General features: G+C 51.7%; 2 long non-coding RNA genes across 2 annotated transcripts in view; both read right to left on the bottom strand.

The window, feature by feature from the left end:
- LOC146397148 (uncharacterized) overlaps nt 1-27957 on the bottom strand; it is a 412535-nt gene that overhangs the window by 261509 nt on the left and 123069 nt on the right. The gene's annotated exons all lie outside the window — the stretch shown is intronic.
- On the bottom strand, nt 21-3017 carry LOC146397149 (uncharacterized). Its single transcript, XR_014827764.1, has 2 exons — nt 651-3017; nt 21-503 (listed from the first exon to the last, which is right to left on the bottom strand). It is a non-coding gene; the product is annotated as an uncharacterized LOC146397149 (long non-coding RNA).

Below are 27957 nucleotides of genomic sequence, written 5' to 3'. Positions count from 1 at the left end.
AAAATACATCTTGTCTACGGTTTTTCTTTTTTCTGAAGCATCCTGTCCCTCTGTGTCCCTGTCCCTACTCGGCGGCCATGAAGCCCTGCAGCCCACACAGTGAGGGCACAGCTTTCTAGTTGACCACTGAGTCCCTGGGTCCAGCCCAGTGCCCGGCACATGGTCGATGGTAAAGAGATGGTGTTTTGACTGATGAACAAATGACTCAAGCTTTTTCAAGTACACTTGGCACCGCGTGCACGAAGCTGCCCCGGCACTGCCGGCTGAAAGCATCCGCTCTTCCCTGGAGAGCTGTGGGGTGTCTTGGCCTCGTTCCACACAACAACCTCCCGCTGGTACCGGGTCTGGGCAAACCCCCGTGAGGTCATCAGAACGGCAGGAAAATGAGCGCTCTGACCTCGTGGGTCCCTAGTCGAGTGCCGGAGCCACGTAGGAGCTCAGAAAACATGGGTGAGTCCATGAGCAAAGGACGGGGTGAGCAAGGCCAGAAGTGGGCCTTCTGTCTCTAACCCCAAAGCCAACCCCAACCCCAACCCTAAACCCTAACCCGAACCGTAACCCTAACCCTAACCCTAACCTAACCCTAAACCCTAACCCTAACCCAACCTAACCTAACCCTAACCTAACCCTAACCCTAACCTAACCCTAACCCTCACCCTAACCCCAACCCTAACTCCGCTTCTCCCAGGGTCACAAGGAGACCAGACGCCGAAATGATCTGGAGAAGGGCAGTCTCTCCAGGGAGTCAGGATGTGGTCGCGGCCCTGAACCCCAGCCCAGGCCCTCCTGGGGGTGGGCCAGGCTCTGATGCCCCTCCCCCAGGAGCCCCCACCCGCAGGAAGGCAGGAGGGTCCCCCAGGAGGAACTCAGAGCATGACGATGACCTGGAAGATGCAGATGCCACGCACAGGTCGGGACTTGGCACGTGTGGGACTGACCATCCTATCGGCTCCTCACGAGCCTTACGCGGCCCGATAAGCGCTGTTCCTAGCCTGCTCCTGTGGAGCTCCCGGGTGCACCCGCCAGGTTTTCTGTGTATCAAACAACCACCCGATCTCAGCGGGGTACAGCAACAGGCATTGCCTCTCGCCAACCAGACGAGGCACAGCTGGGAGGCTCTGCTCCGGGCCAAGGTCACATTGAGGCTGCGCACGAGCCGCCTCCTGCAGAGCAGCCCCCGGGGCGCCATCCCCTGGCAGGTGACAGAGGCTCCCTGAGGGGCAAGGAGAAACATGCAATGCCCATCGGGGCTGGGCTCTGCGCTGGCACACGCTCTCTTCCTTCCAAGTTCCACTGGCCAAAGCAAGTGACAGGGCAGAGCCGACACCACAGGCGGGATGGAGGCTGAGGAGTAAACGCAGGCGCAGCGGCCGAGAGGAAGTGTTTGCTGGACGCGGGTCTGGCCGGCCAGCCCACGGGGAGGCTCTGCCGGCTCTGAAAGCACCAGGCTCACGTGAGCCCAGCACCAACGGCTCGTCCATTATCTACAAATGTAATGACAACACGGTAGTGGTATCTTAACGAAATGTGACACAACCACCGACAGTTCTGACTCTGGGGACAGGCCAGACCCAGGGGCTCGGCTCCCAGGTCTGGGACCCCCCGATACAGAACTCGGGCAAGTCCACAGGCCGCTAAAACTGGGGTGATCCTGGCACCGTCGTCCTAGAGTCGCCGTGCGGCGTGAGTGAGGTCGGCCCAGCAGAGCCCTCACCCCGGACGCCCTCCTCACACAGCAGCCGCCCGCAGGTCAGCATGCAGACAAGCAGCGCTTGGAGCTTTTACTCCACCTTCCCTGCAGCCAACGGGGTCCCTCAACTATGCCTCAAAAAGCCAGCGTGGGAGGCAGAGCAGCCACCAAAGAGGCAGAGTGGCCCCCAGGCACTAACCCCAGGATCCGTGAGTGTGTCACATCACGTGGCCACAACAGGACTGCACAGATGTGATTAAGGCAGGTCGTTCTTTTTGTTGCTTCTGGGCGCATCTACAGCATGTGGAAACTCCTGGGCCAAGGATCGAACCTGCACCATGGCAGTGACCCAAGCCACAGCAGTGACAATGCCAGATCCTTACAACACTGAGCCACCAGGGAACTCCTAGGGCAGATCTTAACTATGGAGATTATCCCGGGTTATGCGATCACACAAGCCCTTAAGAGCAAAGAACTCTGTCTGGTCGAAGCCAGAGGGACACAGCAGGAAGGTCAGAGAGACGGCAGGCATGAGGATTCGGGCACCGCTGCTGGCGCTGAGACAGACGGACCCGCAGGCAGGGACCCAAGATAGGCCTCTCGGAGCCAGAAGAACTCTCAGCTCTCTCAGCTGCAGTGTGGAAATGACACCTCAGCCCTATGACCCCAAGGAACTGAGCCTGGCGGTGGCTTCCCCCTGGAGCCCCCAGGAAGGAAGGCAGCCCGGCTGAAACAAGGATCTTAGCGAGACCCACGCAGGCCTCTGACTCCAGAAACCAAGAGGTCATAAACTGGCGGTGTGTGCAGCTGCTAAATCGTGATGCCTTGTTACCATAGCAACAGAAAACGAATGCAGCCAAGCTCACGTCAACTCCTGGAATCACAGGGGATCAGCTGTGCCACGCAGAGCCAAGCCCCGAGTTAAATACTTGATGGCATCAGCTCACCCGGTGCCCACGCCGGTGACGCACAGCTGTCCCCCTGCAGAGGAAGAGGCTGCAGCAGGAGACCAATGCTGGCGCAGGTCTGGTGAGTCCTGAGGCCCGGGCCTGAGCCACGAGCTGCGCCGCCTCCCTCTCAGGCTCTGCAGGTGCTCCCCAGTGTCTGGCCCAGTGCAGCTTCCCAGCAGGGCCAGCGGGCCTGTGGCTAGCTCATCACCCCGGCTCCCTGCTCCCCTTGAGGATGTGTCACTGAGTCCTGGGCTGGCCTGCTTTGGGGTCGGGATGGCTCATTGCTGGCTCTCTGCAGTGGGCAGAGCGCCCTGAGGCCCGGGGTGACACCTGGTCAGTGACTGCGGGCGGAGGGAAAGCCCTGCTTCGTCTCTCTCGCTTCTTGGTTCATTCCTTCCTCTCGGGGTCGGAGCCCTCTGGGACGGAGCCTGTGGGTCCACTGTCCTCTCAGGTGGAGTCCGGGAGAGGCCTGTGTGCTGCGCGCGGTCTGGAAGTTTCCGCAGCCCGAGGTAAGTCACACAGGTAAGGGGCTGGCCTCCGCGCCTCAGGAAGAGGGTTCCGAACAGCCATGCGGGGTCCCCGGCCCCTTCCCATAAGGACCTCCGGTTCGATGCTCTCCAGCACCCCGGCTATTGATTGCCTGGGCACACCCCAATCTCTGCCTTGGTGGACCTGCTTCTGGGCAGGAAGTTTGAATATTCTAATCAGAACAGAGAGATTAGTCAGAGCTGGAGCTCTGATTTCAGGCGCCTGGGAGAAGCGTGTTTCAGCAGAGACATCACAGTAAACTGGCTGATTTTAAATTATCTTGGGCCTCAAAGTCTCCGTAGCCCAGACCACATGCGTTCCTGCTTCCCAGGCTTCAAACGCATCGTTTGATGTAGTTCTACCCTCTTCTGAGTTTTGCCAGCTAACAGGAAAGTCTTAATTTCATCACACCCTGGAAACGTCTATTTTCCGTCCATATTAGCACCTTAATGAACAGCGCCAGGCCTGCAGGTGTGTGTGAACACAGAGGGGGCGGCCACCCGGCTGGGGGTCTGGAGGGGCAGAGCCGAGCGCCTCCATCATTCCAGAGCAGGGAGGATGGGCGGGCACCTCTGATTACAGTGCAACCCGGAGGAGAGGCCCAGTCGGTGTTCAGTGCGGGCCAGCCAGGTCTCCCGGGAGTCAGAGACAACCAACCATGTGACAGCGACAAATTGGTGAATCCATCTGCCATGTGCTCTCCTTCTCAGAGCTGTCCGCCCACATTCAGCGGGGTCTCACTCAGGTCAGACCCAGCGCTGGGGCCTGGGGAGCAGCTGGGGGTCCCAAGGGTTCTCCCACCTCCCCACTCCACCCCCAGCTCAGCCTCCTGAGCCAGGCTGGCTCCATCAAGGCGTATCTCCCACCTGCAGATGTGCAGGCAGGGATCCAAGACTCCTTGTCTGCCTGTCACAGGGGCGTCCCCAGAACCTAGGGGCTGCCTGGCAGCATCACTGACGAAGGCTCAGTAGAAGCACCAAGAGCTGTTATTAATCAGACACAGGAAGCCACTCTGTTTGCTGAACTCCAATCAGCAGAGAACTTGACTCTGCGTCACGAACTGAGATTATGCAAGCTGGTACAACCACTACAGAGAACAGAATGGAGGTACCTTAGAAAACTATACATAGAACTACCACTTGACCCAGCAATCCCACTCTTGGGCATATATCTGGACAAAACTTCCCTTAAAAAAGACACATGCACCCACATGTTCATTGCAGCTCTATTCACAAGAGCCAAGACATGGAAACAACCCAAATGTCCATGACAGACGACTGGATTAGGAAGATGTGGTAATATACACAGTGGAATACTACTCAGCCATAAAAAAGAATGACATAATGCCATTTGCAGTAACATGGATGGAACTAGAGACTCTCATTCTGAGTGAAGTAAGTCAGAAAGAGAAACACAAATACCATATGATATTGCTTATATCTGGAATCTAATACACAGCACAAATGAACCTTTCCACAGAAAAGAAAATCATGGACCTGGAGAATTGACTTGTGGTTGCCAGTGGGGAGAGGGAGGGAGTGGGTGGTTGGGGAGCGTGGGGTTAATAGATGCAAACTATTGCCTTGGGAATGGATGAGCAATGAGATCCTGCTGTGTAGCACTGGGAACTCTGTCTAGTCACTTATGATGGAGCAGGATAATGTGCAAAAATAGAATGTGTGCATGTATGTGTAACTGGGTCACCATGCTGTACAGTAGAAAAAAATTATATCAGGGAAATACTTTAAAAAATAAAATAAAATTACAATTAAAAAAATAAAAAAATAAAAAGAACCGCGATCAATCCGCTAATGGTTAAGAGACTGGCACAGCCCTGCGATAAACAGGGTTGAGCCTGGTGAACAGCTTTTTTCTGCCCTCTTCAGCCAGGCTGGGATCAGTCACAGAAAGCCAAGCAGGGACCCAGGCAGGGCTGTCACTCTCCCATCGGCCGCTGGGAAAGAGGGTCTGGAGGGGCCCAGGGCACCCCAGCTCTCTAGGGACGAGAGAGAGGCAGCTACCAGGAGTCAGGCTGCTGTGATTTGCATAAATGCATAAATCTGCATGGGGCCTGAATGCTCTGCTAAAATTATCATCTTCAGGGCAGTTCAGAGCAATTGGGTCACCTCTGTCTTGGTGGCTCTGCACCTGGTAAGAGTGGTCCCCCTGGCTAGGGACACTGCAAAGCTGGCCTCTGGAGGGCCACTCCTGCCCTCCCAAACAAGCCCGGGCTGGGCCTTCTGATCCGTGCCTCCCAGGCCCTGAGGGAGAGTGTGCACCTGTCCTCGTCCTCCTGGCCCCCCCCCCCACGCCCAGGGCCCTCTCCCTCCCCTTATTCCACCTCTCCTAGGAGACCTTGCTATGGGCGGGGGGGTGGCTGCCTGCTGGGCACTTGGTCTGCACAACTCTCATCTCCATGGCAACCAGGAAAGGGGCTCTCCTCCTTGCCCAAGTGAGAGGACTGACACTCGGACAAGTGAAGGGATTTTCCAGAGGGGACACAGGCGCCCAAGGCTGAAACTGAGGGCAGGTCTGTGGGCCCCTGCGAGCTGGTCCTGGATCACAGCACAGACTGGGAAGCTGCAGTGTCAGGCCCAGGGTGGGGGGTGGGGGCTGTGAAGGTTCTGAAGGCACACCCCCACACCAGATTCCCTGCCCGGACAGCCCCAAGCCGGAGACCCAAGGTGCAGGGAGCACCCCTCGTCTGACCTCGGGGTGGGAGCGCTGAGGGCGGTGGAACAGGTGGCCGCCCTCCCTCTCTCTTCACACCAGGAAAGCATCGCCAAGAGGGGGTGCCAGCTTTCAGGGCTGTGGCCAGGGGCTTGTGGAAGCTCCAGCAGGCTCTTCAGGAGCTGAGATGTTGCCTGGGTGCTGCCAGACAAAGCCAGGGTTGCGGCTCTGGTCCCCAAAACTAAAGAACCACAGGATCCTGTATGCGCCAAGGTTCACCCATCCCTGTGCCAGTGAGACCCCCAGGCCCCTTCCTGGGGCCCTCCCCTCCCCCAGCACAGGCCCACGTGGTCCTGGGGCGTCTCGGAGTCCGCCTCAATGCCTTCTTCCTCTTCCCACCTTGGCCTCTCCCACTCCCTCCATCGGCTCCCCCTAAACAGTGCCCGCTGCCCCCCAGGCCCTGCACCCACCACTCTCCAGCCAGCAGCCAGGACAGCCTTTTAAAACGGTCCGGTCATGGCTCTCCCCTGTCCAGCAGCCTCCAGTGGCCCTGACAGAATGGAATCCAAAAGCCCCATGGGCCTGGTCACCTGCCACCCCAGTGCTCCGGGAACTTGCCAGAAACCTGGGGCTTCATGAGCGGCTCCCCCTGCAGGAACGCCCTCTCCCAGCTCTCCGCACAGCTGTCCCCACCTCCCCGGATCCTCCCACAATTGTCACCCTCAGTGGTGCCCGCCCAGACGCAACACTGACCCTGTCCCCGGCGCCCTCCACCCGGCTGGCCCCGCACCGGCCGGGCTTTGTCCTCCCCTCCCGCGCGCACGGCCAGGGTGTGCGGTCTCCACGCTGGGCCACGGCTGCGCAGGGCTGCCCGAGGCCAGACGTGTTCCACACACTTATAGCGGAGGCCCAGGAACTAACCGTCTGTGGGATGAACAGAGCACGGCGAAGGAATCTAAGATCAACTGTACTTTTTCAGGTGTTTGACCTTCTCAAGCAAAGCTAATAAATCAACAAGAGCCGCGCCGGCTTTTCAGGCACAGGTGTATTTAGCACACAGACAGGCGGATTTGCCAAAGCTCTTCCGCTACGGATTTTACTCATATTTGGCCTTTAGACACACAGTCAACACAAGTCAATATAGCATCCATTTCTAGTCAGATAAATTAGTTTTAATCAGATTTTTAAGCCCCAGTGCCTATTTGAAAAGGCAGGCTCGCAGCGCCTCACCGAAACCTGGATGCCAGTGGCTCAGAGGCACCAGGTGGTCCCAACTTCAGACACCCCTCCGGCTGCCTGCAGCCCAACCTTGCAAGGAGCGGCTTACACCCCACCTGTCCAAAACCCATCCCACAGACGCCCTGGACCAGCAGCACCCCTCACCCACTCCCAGCTCACTCAGGTGCGAAGTGTATGCCTAGGCCCCCTCCCCCCACTTCCAGGAGGGGCCTCTGACTCTGCCATCACCTTTAGCTCCTTTTTAGAAATAAAACAAGGGAAGGGAGGGTCAAGAAGCACAGGGGAAAAAAAGGGAGTTCCCGTGGTGGCTCAGCGATAATGAACCCAACTAGGATCCATGAGGATGTCGGTTCAATCCCTGGCCTTGCTCAGTGGGTTAAGGACCCCCTGTTGCTGTGTTTGTGGTGCAGGCCGGCAGCTCCAGCTCCAGTTCGATCTCTAGCCTGGGAACTTCCCTATGCTGTGGGTGCGGCCCTAAAAAGACAAAAAAAAAAAAAAAAAAAGAAAGAAAGACAAAGAAGAAGAGTGAATCCTGGCTACCAGCCTGGATCAGGAAGGGAAAGGCGCAGCAAAGGAAGAAAATCATTTCTCCTAAACTATGCTGCAGGGGATTTTTTGTGGTCACCTGGATCAGTTACCTGGGGCTCCCCAGGACACCACCACAAACTCGGGGCTTCAAAGAGAAATCCATTCTCTCTCGGTTCTGGAAGTCGAGGTGCAAAATCAGCATGGAGCTGGCACTGCGCCCCCTCCTACAGCCTGGGAGGGACGCCGTGCTTTTGCCCCTTCCGTGCTGGTGGCTGGGCGGCCTTGGACCCCCCACTTGTGGCAGCATCACTGCCATCTCCGCCCCCACCATCACGTGGCCTCCCCTCAGGCGTCTGCATCTCTCTCCCCTTCTCTTGACTTAGGAAGACTTGACTTTGGACAAGGGGCCCAAGGTCCTCACCTGAGTTACATCTGCAAAGCCCCTTGTCCCAAATAAAGTCACCGTCTGAGATTGCAGGCAGACGTATCTTTGAGGGGCCATGTTCGACCAATTACCAGTCCACCCTTCGGCCCCCAATTTCATGTCCATCCCATGACATAGTTACCCCCTTAATAATCCTCTGTGGCCCTGGGTCTGCCCTGGGATCTCTGCAGAAAGAATGGGAGCCAGTCCTTCCCCAGCCTCCAGGCCTCCCTAAGACCCACCACCCATGAATGCCCCTCTTCCGGGACTCAAGGAGGATGGGCCACCCCACCCCCTCGAGCCAGGGGCAACCGTGCATCCAGTGTGGCCGGTGAGGTGTGAGAAGACCTGTCCTGTGAGCTTCTCAGCTGAGGCATTTGGTCACCAGGCTGGACCCTCTGCTCTCGTTCCCAGAGGCAGGGGTGGCAGCCCCTGCAGATGGGGCAGCTGGTCCCTGAGTGAGGTCAACGTGGAGAAAGACCCCACCAGTGTCTAATCCTCTCTAAACGGGGGAGGCTTTATGGTTGCCAGCCCCTAAGATCTTGGGCTGTTAGTGCCACGTGCCGCCCAGCCTCACCGAGTCCCCATAGGAAGGCAGCACCGAGCTGCGATGGCCTGGGTTGGCTCTGCTTTGTCCCATGAAGAAGTAACAGCTCTTCTTTTCCCCAAAGAAAATACATATTTCTGGACCCAAAGAGGTACCTGTCCGTACACCCCACCTACAAGGAAGGGGCTGTGGCTGAGGATGCGGGGACCGTCAGAAAATGACCTGGGTGAAGCCTTTGCTGGGAAGCAGCTGACTCAAATCCTCAGTACGAGCAGCGTACTTTGGGAAGACGTTCTGAGCTCCTGCCTATTCCGCCTACAGGTTATTCTATTGCTCTTCCCCCACAGCAGGAGAAATGCAGAGGAGGCTTTGCATCCAGCAGGACAGGGCACCCGCAGACCCCCGGGGGCAGAGGTGTAAGGGCACTTGTGCCAGTAATTTCCTCCCTTCTCTCTATGTAGACTCGATGACATCACCCGACTTAATTAATGACTAGGTCGCCCGGTCCTCTAACTCTGCCTCAGTCTCTCCTCGCCTGTCCGGAGGGATTGGGAGTAAATCTTGTGTCACCGTTGTGTTAGTCCATGGCCATAAACATGCTGTATTAATTCACTCTGGTTTCTAACCCCCCCACTGATCGTTACAGAAGGAAACGTTTGAACAACTGTCTCCATCAGCCACATGACTGGGTCACAGTGTTGCCGCCCTAGACGGAGCATCTTCGTGACCGTGGGACATGCCCACATGCACCTCCTGTGACAGCCCTGGCCTTTACAAAGGGCTCTGCCACATACTCTGGGGGGGCGGGATTCAAGATGCCCCCTGCGGATTGTCAGCTCCTGGATCTTCCGGCAAGCACCTGCCCTCTCTTCCCGGGGCCCCCGTAACAAACCACCGCAAAATGGGAGGTTTCTGCGGACCTCAGAAATGCCTCACAACGAGACATGTGTTCTCGCAGCTCCAGAGGCGGGGAGGTCATCGGGCCCCACAACCTCCAGGAACAGCCCTCCTGGCCTCTTCCCACCCCAGCGGTCCTCGGCCCCCAGACCCATCACTGTGGTCCCTGCTTCCTCGTGGCGCCAACGTACCCAGGTCTGTGTCTCCTCCCGCTTCTCATGAGGCCCCAGGCACTGGACGTGAGGTCCACTCTAACCCACCTGATCTCGGTCCTCCACTCCCTATGGCTGCAATGACCCTATGTCCAAAGACGGTCACGTTCTGAAGTTCTGGCAGACAGGAACGTGGGGAGACCCCAGTCACCCCACTATAACGGGGAAGGAACTTTGCAGAGGGAACTAAGATTTCTAATCAGCTGACTTTAAAGTAGGGAGAACGGAGAGTACCCACTGTGGCTCGGTGGGCTAAGGACCTGACACAGTCTCCCTGAGGATGCAAGTTCAGTCCCTGGCCTCATTCAGTGGGTTAAGGATGCAGCATTGCTACAAGCTGCGGCAGAGGTTGCAAATGCAGCTGGGATCTGGTGTTGCCATGGCAGGAAAGTATCCCCGCCCCCCACCAGGACGGGGCAGGTCACTCTGGGCCCAGGCCCTCCCGGCCCAGATCAGGAGCTGAGGCTTCCAGAAGACACAGTAGTGCTGGCAGGAGGGTGAGGGGCGCTCAGTGGGATCCCTGGTGCTGTGCTCACGGTCTCAACAGCAAGAAGGCCCATGGAGGGGAGCCTAGGCCCAGTGGCAGTGGTGACCTGGCCAGAACAGGTAAGCAGCCAGCCTTGGCAGCCAGAAGACCCAGCCCCACACCCAGGATTTCACGTAGATTCAAGAACGTTTATCATGCTCCGCCTCCGGCAAACCGTAACACTAAAGGTTGCATTTTTCTTTTTCTTTCTTTTTCTTTTTTTTTGTTTTTTTTTTTTGGGCCGCACCCACGGCATATGGAGCTTCCCAGGCTAGGGGTCTAATCGGAGCTGTAGCCACCGGCCTACACCACAGTCATAGCAATGCCAGATCTGAGTCATGTCTGCAACCTACACCACAGCTCATGGCAATGCTGGATCCTTAACCCACTGAGCGAGGCCAGGGATCGACCCTGCGTCCTCATGGATGCTAGTTGGGTTTGTTAACCAATGAGCCACAATAGGAACTCCTGCGTTTTTCTGAAAGCAAAGTGACTTTGCCTGGTGGACAGCAGAGCAGGGACATGAGCAGAGGTCTAAGCAACCCACCCCAAGGACACAGAAGCAGCTGCATAAAGAAACCCCTAGTTGTGGATTTGAGGCCCAGTGGAAACTGTGCACAAGACCAAGGGGGCAGAGAAGCCAAGAGTGAGTCACAGGGGCCCCTCAGCCACAGCCCCTTCCTGTCTGCTCCTCACGGGAACCAGAGCCATGCTGCAGGTCCTGGGACGGGAGTCCGGGAAGGGGGCAGCCCTGTGACTCACCGTCCCCCCACACCCACCGAGGGGAATGGCCGCGGGGCCTCATCCTGGGACATCTGTGCTGGGAACCGGCCAGGGGAGCGCGGGCCCCAGGGAGGGTGTGGGACACAGGAAATCGAAGGACAGCCCGAGAGCTGAGGCTCCAAAAAGAGCCCCAGACGGCCCCACGTGGCGCCACGCTGAGGCCCCATGGCCAGGCCTGCCCCAGAAACGGTCCTCACCGGGTGGGGGGCCCAGGCCTTCCTCTAGGCCCGCCTGCCCGCTTACCTGCAGGCTCACGTCTAGTCTCCATGGCGGGGGGCTCCAGGGGCCCCAGGCGGTCTGACCCAGAACCTGGCCCATCTGGGACAAAGGCCACAGCTGTTTCCAGAGGACCCCCGAGGGGGCACAGGGGCCTGGAAGGAGAGCCCGGCTGATCCCAAGATCGAGCCTGAGACGGTCGGTTCAGAACAGACGCGCTTTCTGGCAACACCCTCCAGAGCCCCGCTGCTTCGGGCGACAGTCACAGGCGGAGTCTGAAGGACGCGGTGACACGAAAGGAGGCCTATGTCACTCTGCACAAGACATCAGCCAGCTCCAGGGCTTTCCCGGGGACAGCTGACACTGCTGGGGCGCGGGGGGACCAGAAATCCCTTCTGGGAAGCACCAGACAGTATTTTCAGCTTCCCGGCCTGCGGGGTCTCTGCTGCAGCCTCCCCACAGGCCCAGCCTCGCAAAAGCGGACGAGACACAAAGGAACAGTGCTTGCGAGTGTGTTCCCACATTTTTATATAAAATCAGGCATTGAGGCGTTCCCGTCATGGCTCAGCGGTTAACAAATCTGACTAGTGTCCATGAGGATGTGGGTTCAATCCCTGGCCTCACTCAATGGGTTAAGGATCCGGCCCTGTTGTGAGCTGTGGTGTAGGTTGCAGACACGGCTCAGACCCTGCATTGCTGTGGCTGTGGCATAGGCTGGCAGCTGCAGCTCCGATTAGACCCCTGGCCTGGGAACCTCCATAGGCCGCAGGTGCAGCCCTAAAAAGACAAAACAAAAACAAAAAAAAAAACCTGGCATCGAGGCAGATCTGACCTGCGGGCCCTGATGTTCTGATCCTGCCTTAGAGAGATGGGGGGAGGATGCTGGGTTTTGACCACGCAAGACGTGGGTGTATGCGTATCTGCACATGTGTGTGTGCGCTTTGGGGCAGGGGCAGCAATTTCATTTGAAACTTAAAGAACCAGATCCCTCCACTGAAGTCTGGCTTACAAGAGCAAAGCTAAATCGTGAAGCCAATGAATTTCCCCAAATAACCTCCTCTAGGGCATAGCCAGAAAATGTCATTCTTGTCTTCTCTTGTTTGTTGTTTTTTTGTTTTTTTTTTTTTACATCTAAGTATGTGAAGCCTGAATTCAACAAGTGTTTCTGGAGCTGCTTCCAGGGACCAAGGCTTGGCCTCCAGACTCCAAGTCCAGGCCCACGTTCTTGGATGAGGAGGGACCTGGCCTCAGCCCCAGAGCACCTGCTCTTCGAGGTCAGGTTGACCTGCCGTGTTCGGAGTAGCCCTTCCCCAGGGTCCCTTGAACTGGCCGTTTCTGGCCAATGGGTCGCCAGCGGTCGTGGATGCGCAGCCTAGGACGGGGTCCAGGTGCTTTGCCCAAGACCGCTGTGGTCGAATGAGAATTGGGTCTGGTCTCTGCACAGAGCTGCGAGTCCCTTGGAATGTCTTGAGTGCTGGGGTGTCTGTGTTGTGCAAATGAGGTGGCTCTTGGAAAGGAGGCATAAAGCTCCAGGACGGAGCTACTCTCCTGAAAAGGAGTCGCCAGGGGCTTCGAGGGCTGGGACTTTCAGCTGCCTGGCCTCCAGGGACAGAGGGGCTGGAGGCTGAGTTCAAATGATTCAGCGAGTGAACCAATCATGCCTGCAAAAGGGCACACCCCGTAAGAACTCCAGACGAGGGGGCTGGGGAGCTTCCTGGGGGACAATCACATTGATCGGAGAAGCGTGATGCACCCCAAACCCACAGGCAGTGGCCCTGCCCTTGAGACCCTTCCAGACCCACCTACGTACCTCTTCACCCAGCCCGTCATCTGGACCCGGCGTAATAAAATGGTTACAGTGAACACAACACTTTCTGAGCTCTTGTGGTCCCTCTAGTGAAACACTGAACCTCACAGGGAGCTCCAAGAACCCCTGGATCTGTAGCCAAGTTGGACAGAAGTGCGGGTGGCCGGGGGGACCCCGCATGGGGCTGCCATTGACCTACGGGCGGTCTTGAGGGAATCTGCCCTTTAACCGGTAGGGTCTACACCTGCTCTAAGTGGTCAGTGTCAGAAGGGAGTTATCCCGAAAGGTCCCAGTGTCCACTGCTGGGAAGCCACACAGCAGATGGGCGGGTGCCCCACCCCTCTCCACCTCCTCTCCCGCAGTCACTAGCCCAGCCCGGCTCTGAGAACGATGCTTCATCTAAGACTGAGTCTCACCCTTCAAGCATGGGGGTGGGGGGACCTGTCTTAAAATCAGGATTCTTTGAAGATATCCACCTTCCGGCACGAAAGGTCCAAGAACTTGTTGCCGTGATGAGCGAGAGACAGGATCAAAGCTTCATTTCAGTGATCAAAGGATAACAGGGCAGAAGAGACCCGACTCTGTTGTCAAAGTGATAAAAGACACAATAATATCTGTGCGGTACCAGCCGGGGGAGGGGACTCCGCTTGGGAAACATCCAAGCTCTCCTCGCAGGCCCAGGAGGCCTTCCAGGAGTTAGTCCTGAAATTTGTTAATTAAACCTAATTAGTTCCATCAGCCCAGAGAACACCACGCCTCAGAACGCTCAGCGTCACAGCCCGAGGGCCAGAAAGCACACTCTTTCAATCAGGGGGCCTTACCCCTCCGGTGAGAGAGACGACAGGTTTCCCGAGGAGCAGTCCAAGCACACCTGCAGGACGCCGGGATGAAAGATGAGCCAGGGGACCCGGCCGGGCCCACAGGCCTCGCCGCCCTGGCAGCCCCGCCACCCACGTCGGGCAGAGCCACTTCGCCCGCCGCTCTTTGAAAGAGAGCCAATCCAAGAAAAACATTGACTCTCCTGAAACAGCGCCGAGGTCCTGCGAGGGCAGAGGTGCCTGCTGCTGGTAGTTCGGCGGGCGTCCCTCGAGCTCGCGGGTGGAGAAGCTGTGACCAAAGGACCCCAGGGCAGGGCACGTGGGCTGGCTTTGGGCCCAAGACCACCTCTCATCTTCCCCATTTTCTGTTTTCCCATCGCAAACCGTTTTCCACGTCACTGACTTCACAGACTGTTAAATACACAATTAGTCTCAGGAACACACATTCCACAGTCCTCCAAGCCACATACTAATTACCGACCTGCATTAAGATTAATTAAAACAAATACGGGGAGGAAGCCTTCAATCAACTGGAAATGACTCCTCGTTCACGAAAACGGTTTCTCCCAAATCCTGGAGTGGCTGGAGAAACGAAACCACGGCCACACACCGCCATGTCCTCGGGAACCCGGAAATCTACGTTTCCAGAGTTTCTTAAACCGACTGGGTGTAAAAGTATTTGCAGGATCCAAAGGAAGGCAGAAATTGACAGACCCGTTTTTAAACCTCCTGGTATTAATCATTTCATCAGAATAATAAGTGATCACAGGAGCCCCTCGTCAATAACCATTTGTATCTGACTGTAAAATAAACCCCCCGGGCTATATCTTTTCCAAAAATGTTTTAATTATAAATTAACCTACAGTTGAAAACATAGTTTTTTAATGCTTTTAAAATAGGTTTTTCTACTGCCATAATGAAATTTGTTTCCCAGAAAACATTCTTTTTATTTTTCAAACAAAATATTAATCCTAAATGCATCTGGCTTAAATTCCACCATCATATTAAAGAAAAATAATTACATGAGTTTTGTAAATAACAAGAGCCACCACCCAAAGCAACACCTACCAGCGAGGAGGGGAGGGGCAGCCCCCAAAAGATGGGAAAAGCCAGTTTTCAAGACAGCAAACCCAAAGGTACCTGGGCCATGGCCAAGCTGGAGGGCTCCCTGGCAGAAGCGGCACAAAGCCGGGCCATCGGCGCTGCTCCTGCCCTGCACGGCTGCCTTGGAGCACGTGAGCAGGTGATGGAGCCAGTGGACAGTGGACGAGGCCCTCAGCCAGTTCCTGGAGGAGAGCTTTGCTTTCCCGTAACAGAGCAGCCCCTGGCCAGAGGGACAGCTCCCTTCAGGGCACGGCCTTCCTGCCTAACTCAGATCTCTTCTAGAACTATCGGCTAGAGAACGTTCCTCCATGAGATGGCTTTTCAGGCACCATTATCTCCGTCACCAGGTTCGATTCTCCAGCTGGAGCACCAGCCCCTTTTCTCTGCCCATGATGAGCCCCACACGGGGCCACAGGCAAGGCCAAGACAAGGGGAGACGAGATGCCAAGGCACTGAGATGGGTGCCCATCCCTGTGCCAGACCCCCACCCCAGCTGTGCTTGGAGGATGGTGAGGCCACAGGGCCTGCGGAATAGCACAGGGCAGTGTTTGCGGCAGGGCCAGGAAGGCACAAAACTGCCCGTGTACTTGAGCTGGGCCTGCCCGCCACTGCCTGGACAAGGCCAGCAGCTCCTGGACCCACGGTCTGGACCAGACACAGCGAGGGGTGTCTCTGCTGAGGGAGACCCCACCCACCTCACCCGCCGAGCAAATGCCACAGCCCCAGACTCTGCAACAGGTGTTTCTGCAACAGGCCCAGCTCCCGGCCCAAGCCAGCAGGACAGGTTCATGGCCATAAACACACCCGCACACACAGGCTGGCAAAGAAGCCAAGCATCCAGTCGGAGCAGAATGCCTCTCAGGGGGACCAGCCAGACTGGAGGCTGGGTGCCTGGGCTCTGAGGGGTCCGGGCCTCAGGTCCCCAGGTCTGGGTTGAAGGACCAGACACGGTCAGCCAGAGGGAAGACAGGACCATCCGTCAGAGCCTCCTGTCCTTCAAAAGCGGGCGGCAAGGCCGGCAGAGGAGGCTTTTAACGGAGGCGACTTACAAGGGTGCCCAGGAAAGGTCCAGGGTCACAAAGGCCATCCCTGCAGTGTGCAGGTCGCCTGCCCCGTGTGTTTCAGAGAAGGCCCCACGTGGCACACTCAGGCTGCCCCGGCCCAGCTCCCAGCCCCCTCCCAGCTCAGGCAGGGTCCGCAGACGCTTCAGGCCTTCTGCACAGACCGGCAGCCGCCCCGCCGCTGGCTCCTCCCGGGCCTCCAACTCCTCTGGGCAGCTCCCTGCCCCCACCCAGAGGGCAGTTTGCCCTGCCCCCCCCCCCGTGCTCTCCCTCACCACCCCCCCAGCCCAGGCCCATCGTGTCCAGTCCTGTCTCCAGACCCGTGGGGGCCACGTGGATTTGCGTCTCTGCTCAGGGGTCCTCTGAGGCGTGCGCTGCCCCACGCGGAGCTCGGATTCACCCCTAAAGCAGCTTCGCCCCCAAACCCCGCCTTCCTCCCCAAAAGCCGCCGCCCTCCGCCTGGCTCCCTGGCCGCAACCTCGGCCCCGCACGTTAGCATTTGCCAGCCCAGCGGCCCGGGAGCCTCCGCGCCAGAAACGGGCCCTCGCCGCGTCTGGGGACCAGACGCCTGACGTCACCGCGTCGGCACGTCGGGCCACGTGGGTCCTTCGGAGGCTGCGACGCGGGCTCTGGCCCAGGCCTCTCGCGGCCGCCCCCTGCTTGGGGACGCTGTCCTCCCGTCTCCGCATCCTCTCGCCCCTGCGCGCCCATCTCTGCGTCCCCAGCTCCCCCTTTCCATACGGTCATTGGTCCCACTGGGCTGGGGCCCACGCTGACCTGATCTCCCTGATCAGCTGCACAGCCCCTGCTCCCAACGCAGTCAGGTTCACGGCTCCGGGGGGTTAGGACTCGCCATCCTGGGGGGACACGGTTCACCCACAGCGACATCGTTGAAGGACCACGGCCACATCCTGCCTGCTAAACGCCCAGGTTCGTGCCTCTCTGTCCTCGGCGGCTACTCCTGGCCTGCAGCAGTGACTCTCACCTGCCCACCGCCATCCTTCTAGAACAGACTTGTTTGCTCCATTCTGCACGTCCCTGCCCCCACCCAGAAGCAAGCCCCACCCCACCCCCACCTGGTGCAGCAAAGGAGCCTCCTCCGCCCGTCCCCCCCACCCCCCGGCTTCCCTCGGCTCCTCTCCCCCCCACACCCCTGTGCACCCATCCAGCCCCACCCCCAGCACCAGGCCCCAGGCTCCCCTCTGGCCTCCTGCTCCCCCCCCCAGCCCCAGGGTCCCCCCCAGGGTGAGAAGCCCTTCTATGCTAATCCAGCAGCCAGGCCACCGCCTGCAGAGCCGTCACCCCACAGATTCTTGACTTCTCTGCAGCTCTGAGGGGGAGGGGCCACGTTCTCCTCCCGGAGCATCCAGTCCAGACCCTCGTGGAGCTGTCACGCAAGAACCCTTTGAACTGGATGCTCAGGGTTTGACAGGCAGTAAGGAAAAGGGCAAGCACAGCCCATGCCCGAGAGGCCCCAAGGCCCTGGGCTGAAGGGTTCCCTCCCTGGCATCCATCCAAGAAGGACCCCCAGGGGAGCTCCTCTGACCAGAAAAAATGGACGAACCTTCCGCCTCCCTAAAATCAACCAGTAGTTCTCACAAGCTGAATGCTAAGGGTGTCACCACATGCCTTCCACAAATGTGCTCAAAACATATCAAAATCTTCATTTGGCAAATTGCATCATGCTAGAAAATTCCACCCCCAAACATTTAAAACGTGCCGATGCAGACAGAAGAGAAGGGCCTATCACTGCTGTCAGCACGAGATGAAAGAACATTCTCGAACACCAGCTTTCGGCGTTTCATTGCTTTCCTACAGAGCACGTTCTTTTCAAGGGGCACTTTCCCACTTGTCGGTTAATAGCATCTGTTCTCTGAAGGTTCAGATTAAAGGTCTGTATTTTTCAGAAATACATCCTAGGAGGCATGCATGACCTCAGAGTCCCTTGTCATCACAGAAAATGTCAGCAAATTTAAAACATGCACTTTGTTTAAAAAATATATATATATGTTGACGTTTGACAAATCTTGTAACCACAAAATATTTTCCTAATCACATTCCATTTCATTACAAAGTATCATAAAGTTTCTAATAGTTTCCCAAGGTCTGTCTTCGATCCCATTAATCATGTAGTGGATTTTCCCTGGCACTGGGTACACCTCTAACCTCAACTTTTTTGCTGCACCTGTTTAAGCTGAGTGACAGGGCGGATGGAGAGCCGGCAGGCCCTTTGTAATTCTGCCCCTGAATCCTTTGCTTCCATTTCTAGTCCAAGCGTCCACTCCATCTGCGGCTACACCTACGCTGATTCTTAAAACACTGTTTTGTTTAAAAACTGTTTACTGAATACTTTCTCCTAAACATCTTCTTAAAATTGACTCAAGAGTGGTTCTTCATGTGTGTACAAATGAAAACAAATTGCAGCAAATATCATAGGTAATATATAAGAATCATCTGTGTCTTAAGCACAGTGCACCCCCCACACACACACAAAATGTGTGATGTCTTCCAATTTATTTTCTTTAAATATTAATCAGGGTCTTCTGGGCACCTTCCGGGTCTTTGCTAACAAAGATTGCGTTTCGATTTGTCCAGCCAACGTTTCCTTTACTGAATTCTAGCAAACGCGTAAAGGAAAATAACACTAATCTTGCAACACTGCTGAGAAAAGAGAGAAAGAGATCACTTCTCACATCCCTTAATGAAGTTATCAACATTCTGATACCAAAGGCAAAGATAAAAGGAAAAAAAGGGACAGATAGCTCTCACCCATGACGCAGAGATACAAAATTCCTTAACAGCGAGGATGGAACTTCAAGTCAAAATGGACTACCAGGGGCCAGATTTATTCACCCACCTGAAACAATGAAGAAAAAGAAACAGACAGAATACATGCAAAACAAAACAAAACAAACAAAAAAAACAGTGCATAAGACATTGAACTTGAGACAGTAAGAAAAGTAACCCCCATCCTCAGAAAACTGAATACAGAACTACCATGACATCCAGCAATCCCACCTCTGGGCATAAATCCAGACAAAACTACAATTCAGAATCATGCATGCGCCCCCATGTTCACAGCAGCACTACCTACAATTACCAAGACATGGAAGCAAACTAAATGTCATCGACAGATGGATGAAGATGTGGTACATATGTACAGCGGAATGCTACTCAGCCAGAAAAAAAAGAATGAAATAATGTCTTTTGCAACAACATGGATACAACTAGAATCTCATACTAAGTGAAGTTATAGAGAAAGACAAATACCATATGATATCACTTATATGTGGAACCTAAAATATGGCACAAACGAACCTATCTACACAACAGAACCAGACTCACAGACATGGAGAACAGAGTTGTGTTTACCGGGGGGGGGGGGGGGGGAGAGTGGGATGGACGGGGAGTTTGGGGTTAGTAGATGCAGACTATGACCTTGAGAATGGATACGCAATGAGGTCCTGCTGTACAGCACGGGGAACTCTATCCAGTCTCTTGGGATAAAACATGATGGAAGAGAGTATAAGAAAGGGAATGTATATATATAACTGGGTCACTGTGCCATACAGCAGAACTTGGCACAACATTGTAAATCAAGTCTATTTTAATGTAAAAAATTATAAAAAAGAAAAGCCTTGTTTTAAAAGAAAGAAAGAGAGAGAAAGAAGGCAGGCAGGCAAGCAAGCAAGCACAAAGAAAGAGAAAGAAAGGAAGGCAGCAAACCCCGAGACAAGAGGCAAGTGAGGTAAGCCCTCTGACTGCCCCAGCTTACTTCCCAGAGGAAGTTTCCAGGTTTCAGAAAAGGAGAAGGAAACCTAGTAAGAGCAAGGGGGTCTCCCCCAGTTGAGGACAAGGCGCTAGAATCCATAGGCCAAGTGTACAGAGGAGAGAGCCTCAAAAAAAGAGAGCTCCACAGCAGAGGGTCGCCCGAAGTGCTCTGTTGAATCCTGAGCCATGGATGAGTGTGGGGACATACCTAAGCTTGGGGAAGGAACCACATGAATGGATGAGCAGGAACAGTGCCCAGTGCACACACAGGGTCTGAACTAGCACCTGTTTCCAACAGTGAGAGTTGAACACTCATCCTTCAAGAGGTGTTGGCATTGGCTAGGCATTGGTTACTAAGAGGCATCTTGCTCAGTCATGAAGGAGAATAACCGTAGACAAAACCCTTTGTTTTTTCAGATAACAAAGCTTATAACAGCAACATTCAAAACATCTAACTCCTTGCAAGCAAACTAACCAGGTCAAGACCAAAATTCAAAGGTATTTATAGGATACAAAAACAGCCACCATTCTACAACCTAAAACCTACACTGTCTGGCAACCAGTCAAAACTCCCCAGGCAGGCAAAGATGCAAGAAAATACAACCCATAATGAGAGAAGAAAAATCAATCAAAACTGGCCCAGAATGAGCATGGGTGATTACATTTGTGGATAAAGACTTCAAAAGAGTAGTTATGACAGTATTACGTACGTTAAAGAAGCTAGAAGGATCATGGAACGTGTTAAGGTCAATCTAATACATGCCTAGCACTCGTCTTAGATATTTTCCAAAGAGAAATGAAAAAATAAAATAAAAATAAAAAACACGTCCACTCAAAGACCTCTACGTGAATGTCTCTAGACGCTGTATTTGGAAGAGTCCCAAACTGGAAACAACTCAAACATCAATCATCAGGTAAACGGATAAACAATGCTATAGCTATGCAACAGAAGACTGCTCGGGAATAAAAAGAGAAACAGAACTGGGATGACTCTAAAAATAACTGTACCCAATCAAAGAAGCCAGAGAAAAACCATCCACCACATGTTTCCATTAACATAAAAGTCTAGAAAAGATAATCAGTAGAAAACAGATCAATGATTGGCTGGAGGTGGGGTGGTCTGTTCTCCACACCCATGAGACTTTTTTCCTGTAGATAGGTTCATTTGTGCCATATAGTAGGCTCCAGATATAAGTGATGCCATACGCTCTTTGTCTTTCTCTTTCTGACTTACTCTGCTTCGTATGAGAGACTCTAGGTCCATCCATGTTGCTGCACATGGCCTTATTTGTTCTTTTTTATGGCTGAGTAGTATTCCATTGTGTAAATGTACCACATCTTCTTAATCCATTCGTCTATCGATGGACATTTAGGTTGTTTCCATGTCTTGGCTCTTGTGACTAGTGCTGCTGTGAACACAGGGGTGCATGTGTCTTTTACAACGTAAGTTTTGTCTGGTCAAGAGCCTTTCTTCAAGTCACCGTCATTCTTGAGTAATCAGTAGAGGTGCTTCATTTCCATCTGCTGCCCATTTCATCACACAGAAGGTTTTTCTATGTTGTTGTTACACAGTGTTTAATGTCAATATACATCTCAGTTAAGCTACTTAAATGCAAGGAAATTAATTATTTGGGAACATCGCCTGTGTGGTATTTTTGCCAAGAATATTTAACTTGCCTCTAATAATGAGGAAACAATCGGATAAATCCAAATTAAGGGGCGTTTGGGAAAACGACTGGCCTGGACTATTAGAAATATCAATGCTATGGAAGAAAGAAATAAACTAAGGAACTGACATCACGCAGAGTGTTAAATATTTTCTCGTGGGGATCAAAAAGTTAATAAAATGATGATACTGTATTTATTACAAATATATTAACATTGTATTATATTTAAACCCATGATACAATTATTAATTTTTACTACTGTACTAAGTGAAACTAGATATGGGGTTGTTTGCTGTGAGTTCAAGGAAGTCTAGATGCAGTAACTACAAACACCGTGCAGTGTCACTACTTTAACTCACAGTAATTCACGCACGAGCATTTTTACCCTCATTGCTTTGGATACCAAATACCAACACCCACACATACACACAAAATAAGATGTTAGCATATCTTTAAAAACAGTCACGGCCTCAAAGACAACCTGAAAACACCTCAGGACCCACCAGGTACCCGTGAGCCCCATCCCATGTTGAACAACAACAAAAAAAACTGAAACAGAAGATCCTAAGGAAGCTATAAGACAGTTACTAGAACCAGGAGGTAAATTTAGCAGTCACAGGCTATAAGGTCAGTTGGAAAAAAATCAACTCTATTTCTATATAATAGCAATAAACTTTTGAAAATGGAAAATTTTAAGATACCATTTATAATAGAACAATGCATAAAATACCTAGGGATAACTCAACAAAATATGCGTGAAACCTATACAAAACATGCTGAGAGAGATTAAAGATGATTTTTATTTTATTTATTTTTTTTTAATTGTTATTTTCCCAATACATTTTTTTTCTACTATACAGCATGGTGACCCAGTTACACATACATGTATACATTCTTTTTTCTCGCATAAAGATGATTTTTAAACTTTGAGATAATCGATCATGTTCATAGATTTGAAAACAATATTATTAAGATGTTAATGCTTCCCAGACGGAACTATAGATGCAATACATCAAAATCAAAATTCCAACAGGATTTTCTGTAGAAATTGCAAAGCTGGTTCTGAAATACATATGGAGAAGCAAAGGACCTAGAATGGCCCAAAAACTTTTGAAGTAGAACACATGTTGCCTGACTTCACATTTTCCTATAAAGCTACGTAATCAAGAGTGTGACAGACCTATGTCATTAGAACAGAAAAGAAAACCTGACCTCTCATAAAAGGCCAATGGATCGTTGATAAAGACTTGTGGTACAGGAGTTCCCATCGTGGCTCAGTGGAAATGAACCCCACCAGTATCCATGAGGATGTGGGTTCGATCCCTGGCCTTGCTCAGTGAGTTAAGGATCCGGCATTGCCAGGAGCCACAGACATGGCTCGGATCCGGTGTTGCTGTGGCTGTGGCATAGGTCAGCAGCTAAAGCTCCAATTTGAACCCTGGCCCAGAAACTTCCATATGCCATAGGTGCAGTCCTAAAAAGCAAAAAAAGCAAAAAAACAACAAACAAAAAAGACATGTGGTATAATATGAAATATACATTTGGTCTTTGTCCCTGGGGCAGAGAGCTTCCAAAACCTTTGGGATTTTCTGAGCGATAAGAGCCAGGAGGACCTTTTGTGATTCATAACAAGCGCCCTTCCACCGGATCTGAGCTTATGCCAATGAGGTGATTCTTGGTGGCGCCTAGAATGGGGTCACCCAGGGTGGGAGCTGGTCACCAGTGAAACCAAGCCAAGATTAGAGGGTTGGAACCTTCAGTTCCATCCCCTAACCTCTGGAGATTGAGTTCAGTAACCAATGGCTAATAATTTGACCAATTATGCCTACACAATGAAACCTTTCAAAAAAATCTCTAAACAAGAGACTTGGAGGAGCTCCCACTGTGGCACGATGGGTTGGGAATCCAACAGCAGGAGTTCCCATCATGGCTCAGTGGTGAACAAATCCGACTAGGAACCATGAGGTTACAGGTTCAATCCCTGGCCTCGCTCAGTGGGGTATGGATCCAGCATTGCCTTGAGCTGTGGCGGACGTCACAGACACAGCTCGGATCCCGCGTTGCTGTGGCTCTGGCATAGGCTGGTGGCTACAGCTCCGATTAGACCCCTAGCCTGGGAATCTCCATATGCCACGGGTGTGGCCCTAGAAAAGACAAAAAGACAAAAACAAGTAAACAAACAAAGAATCCAAAGCAGTGGCTCAGGTCGCTGCACAGGTGCAGGTTCTATCCTTGGCCTGGCACAACTGCTTAAAAGATTTGGTCACAGCTAAGGTTTGAATTCAATCCCTTGGCCCAGGAACCTCCATATGCTGTGGGGACAGCCATTAAAAAAAAAGAGAGAGAAAGAAAGAGAGAGAGATTTGGAGAGTTTCTGGGTTGGTGAGCACGCCGAGGCGCTGGGAGAGCCCACACCCCCTCCCCACCCCCGACCTCGCCCTGAGCACCTCTTCCATCGGCTGTTCCCTTCTAACGAGCCGGCAAACACAAGTAAAACACTTTCCTGAGATCTCTGAGTCATTCTAGTGAATTACTGGACCTGAGGGGGAATCATGGGGACACCGAATCTGTCGTCAGCCAAGCAGAAGTGAGGGTGGCATATGCACAATCTGCTGCAGGCGCCTCAGACGGGGACAGTCTTTAGCGACAGAGCCCTCAATCTGCGGGTCTGACACTGATGCTTCGTTAGAATTTAACTCTTGGAAGTTAATTGAATTGTTGGACACCCAGTTGGATTCAGAAGCGGCGTCAGAAACTAAAGACAGCCCAGATCTCAAGGTAATACAACAGAACAAGGGAAGTCTTCTTAATAAAGGATACGGGGGAAAAAATGAGTCTCAACCGTTATCTCAGATCACACATAGATATTACCTAAAAAACAGCTCATGAAGGACTTAAACTTCCGGAAGAATGAGAGTGATACAGTTTTCCCTGTTCCTCCTGCTGAGTAGAAGAAAACCCGGAGTGAAAACCTTAGCCATTGTGTATAACACCAATACAAGAAGACTCGGAAAGGTGGAAAAAAGAATTCAGACCCATGAGGTACCTTGGGCCCCAAGGAATGATGTGGGGGTGAGTTCTCTGGGTTTCCTTTTGGCCTCATACATTGCAGATGTAAAGCTGGCAAGGCCAGCAACCTGGAAGTGCCAGTGAGTGCAGAAGAAAAGAAATCTACAAACGACCATCCCTCATGAAGACAAATGCAAAACTCCTTAAAATGATCACCAAACAGAATTCAGCTACATATAAAAAAATTATTCGCCATGACCAAATACATGGGGTTTCTTTGAGGGATACAGGGCTGGTTCAATATTTGAAAATCAATCACTGTAATTCACCATGTTAACAGGCTAAAGAAGAAAATTCTCATGAAGTCAATACATAAAAAGAATTTGGTAAAATTCAACACACATTTATGGTTTTAAGAAAAACTCTCAAGTAAATAGGAATAGAGGAGATTTCCTTTAAATTGATAGAGTATTTACAAAAAGCTTACAGTTAACATTAGACCGAGTAATGAAAAATCTGACCACTTTCCCACCAAGATGGGGACCAGAGAAAGATACCTGTTCCCACCATTCTTATTCAACATGGAGTCGGAGGACTTCCCTGGTGGCTTAGTGGGTTAAGGATTTGGTGTTGTCACTGCTGTGGTGTGAGTCACTGCTATGGCACTGGTTTGATCCCTTGCCCCAGGAACTTCCACGTGCAGTGTGTAGCCAAGACAAACAAACAACCAAAAAAACCCCACAGGGCTAGAAATTTTAGCCAGTGTGATAAGAAAAGGAAATAAGATGCCTACAGATTGAAAAGAAAAATAAAGAAATAAAACTATCCCCATTTGCAGGTGACATGATTGTCTATATAGAAATTCCCAAGGAATATTAAAAAAAAAATCTTAGCACTAATAAGTGGATTCAGCAAGGGTACAGTATGTAAGATAAACATTCCGAATGCAATTTATTTCTATATCTAGCAATAAATATGTGGAAATCAAAATTAAAACTACAAATCATTTATAATTCCTCAAAAAATTGGATGTAAATCTAACGACATGTACAGGACTTGCATGATGAAAATACACAACACTGTAAATCAGACAAGCTTTAAATCCATGTAGATAAATACCATCTTCATGGAATGGAAGCCTCAACATAGTAACAATGTCAGTTCTTCTCAAACTGATACACAGGCTTAATGTAACTTCCATCAAAACCCCAGAAAGAGGTTTTATAAATAGAGACAAGATGACTCTCAAATTTATATGGAAAGGCAAAGGAACTAAAATAACTAAAACTGTTTTGGAAAAAATTAGGCTACAGTGGGAAGGATAAGATACCTGATCTTAAGATTTGCTGCACAGATACCGTAGTCAGGATTGCGCAATATTGGCCGAAAGACACACAGGCAGTGGAACAGAACAAAGAGCCCAGAGATCAACCCACACAAACATGCCAAACTGATTTTTGACAAATGTGCAGACACAATTCCATGAAGGAAAGAGAGCCTTCTCCACAAAAGGTGCTGGAGCACCAACTGGACAGCCATAGACAGAAAAATAAAAAAAGACAAGGACTTTGACCTATGCCTTGCCCCTTATACAAAAAATAACTGCATTAAGTCACAGACGTAAAGATACACTAAAAACTGTAAAAAAATTTTTAGAAAATAAAAGATAGAAAAATTTTCATGATCTAGGATGAGGCAAAGAGTTCTCAGACTTGATACAAAAAAAAACACAATCATAAAAAGAAAAACTGATAAATTGGACTTCAAAATTTAAACAGCTACTCTGCAAAAGATGTTTAACAGGATGAAATGGCAAGCTGAAAACAGGAGAAAATATTTGTAAACCACATATTTGATAAAGGACTGCTATATCTAAAATATATAAAGAATTGTCAAACTCGTCAATAAAAAACAATCTAATTAGTAATGAGAAAAAGACATGAAGATACCTTTCACCAAAGAGGAGAAACAGATGGCAAACAAGCACATGAAAAGATGTTTCACATCATTAGCCGCTAGAGGAACGCAAATGAAAACCCCAGTTTGACATCTCTCCACACCTACTAGAAGGGCTGAAACTAAAAGGAGCCACACCACCAAAGGCTGGCTGGAGTTCAGAGAAAGGAGATGACCGTAAAATGGCAGACATTTTGGCACTTGCCGTGAAAACGAAATGCCCATGACCACTAACCGATGACCTAGCAGTTGAGCTCCTGGCTACTATCCCAAAGACATGGGATGCATGCTCCGACTCAAAACCTATGTGTGAATATTTACAGCATCTTTATCCAGAACAGAAAATTGGAGACAACTCAGATTGTCCATCAATGGATGAATGGTTTAAAAAAAACCCATGGTCCATCCAGACTATGGAATACCACTTAGCCGTACAAAGGAACAGCCTGCATGAACCCCCTGAGAATTACGTTCCATGACAGCAGCCAATCCCAAACAGTTTCACAATGTATGGTTCTGTTGATACCACGGCCTTCAAGTGACCGAATCATAGAAGTGGAGAACAGATTAGTGGTTAAGCAGGGATGGGGGCAGGAGGAGACGCATGTGGCTACAAAAACGGCACCATGTGGGGTCCTCCTGGTGGTGGAATGTTCTGCATTTGACGTATCAGTAACGACATCCTGGTGATGATACTGCTCTGTGGCCGTAAATGATGTCGCCATTTAACGACATCCTGGTGATGATACTGCTCTGTGGCCGTAAATGATGTCGCCATTGGCAAAGGGTACCAGCGACCACTCGGACCTCTGCGTTATTTCCTATAATTGCATGTGAATCTACAACTACCGCCATGTAAAGGAAGTAAACACACAAAAACAAACTCGTCTTCGCCTACAATCATACCAGATCCGGGGAAGCAAAACCATAAAATAAAAAGAAGGCTCTGCCTTTCAAAAACGGGGGCAGGAGTGGAGTTCCCATCGTGGTGCAGTGGTTAACGAATCCGACTAGGAACCATGAGGTTGCGGGTTCGATCCCTGGCCTTGCTTAGTGGGTTTAAGGATCCAGCGTTGCCGTGAGCTGTGGTGTAAGCCAGCAGCTTACAGCTCCGATTGGACTCCTAGCCTGGGAATCTCCATATGGTGAGGGAGCGGCTCAAGAAATGGCAAAAAGACAAATAATAATAATAATAATAATAATAAACATTAAAAAAATAAAAAACGGACAAAAAAATGTAAAAAAATTGGAGTTTCTGTCGTGGCACAGTGGTTAACGAATCCGACTAGGAACCAAAAGGTTTCGGGTTCGATCTCTGCCCTTCCTCAGTGGGTTAACGATCCGGCGTTGCCGTGGGCTGTGGTGTAGTTCGCAGATGCGGCTCAGATCCCATGTTGCTGTGGCTCTGGCGTAGGCCGGCGGCTACAGCTCCGATTCGACCCCTAGCCTGGGAACCTCCATATGCCGCGAGAGCGGCCCAAGAAATGGTAAAAAGACCAAAAAAAAAAAAACGGGGGGCAGGGGTAAGCTCTGGTTACTATTGTATTGTTGCCT

The sequence above is a fragment of the Sus scrofa genome, chromosome 14 (genome assembly GCF_054392235.1).
Source record: "Sus scrofa isolate SSC_HxYL_T2T_F1_AM1 chromosome 14, Sscrofa_HxYL_maternal_Yorkshire_Landrace_v2.0, whole genome shotgun sequence".
Classification (NCBI taxonomy): Eukaryota; Metazoa; Chordata; class Mammalia; order Artiodactyla; family Suidae; genus Sus; species Sus scrofa.
The sequence above is the reverse complement of the archived record's forward strand: the minus strand, read 5'-3'. Positions and strand labels throughout refer to the sequence as shown.